The sequence below is a fragment of the Nansenia antarctica genome, assembly GCF_963989245.1.
Source record: "Nansenia antarctica genome assembly, chromosome: 14".
Lineage (NCBI taxonomy): Eukaryota > Metazoa > Chordata > Actinopteri > Argentiniformes > Microstomatidae > Nansenia > Nansenia antarctica.
The window spans coordinates 28,466,872-28,467,187 of NC_137684.1; the positions used below are offsets into that span (position 1 = coordinate 28,466,872).

General features: G+C 56.3%; 1 protein-coding gene across 2 annotated transcripts in view; it reads left to right on the forward strand.

Moving 5' to 3' along the window:
• nr1h3 (nuclear receptor subfamily 1, group H, member 3) overlaps window positions 1-89 on the forward strand; it is a 15,663-nt gene extending 15,574 nt beyond the window's left edge. For both annotated transcript variants that reach the window (XM_080545330.1, XM_080545331.1), the window contains one exon: window positions 1-89. This exon is cut by the window's left edge and continues 466 nt beyond it. The gene's annotated coding sequence lies outside the window, so the exon portion shown is untranslated.
• The last annotated feature ends 227 nt before the right edge of the window (window positions 90-316 follow it).

Sequence of the window (316 nt, forward strand, 5' to 3'; positions counted from 1 at the left end):
GGAGCAGCGCATCTGCCAGCTTGGAGATGTTTTCTTCTTCTGCGTTTATTCTCCGACGACGGATTTGGCGGGATAGGGATGCACCCCCCCCCCCTCCCTCTTTCTGCAGACTGGGACCTGTAATCAGATGAGGGGGTAGGGGGGTGGGGCGGCAGGCACAGATGGGGCGGGGGTGGGGGGGGGGGGGGGGGGGTTGGAGACTACAAACTTGGTTTCTGCTGACCTGTTGTCAAAACAAGATGAGCCGGACGTCTGGTGAGGTTCGCTAGCCAGTGTTAATCGTGATTAATAATCTTATTGATTAGTCAGTCTAGAG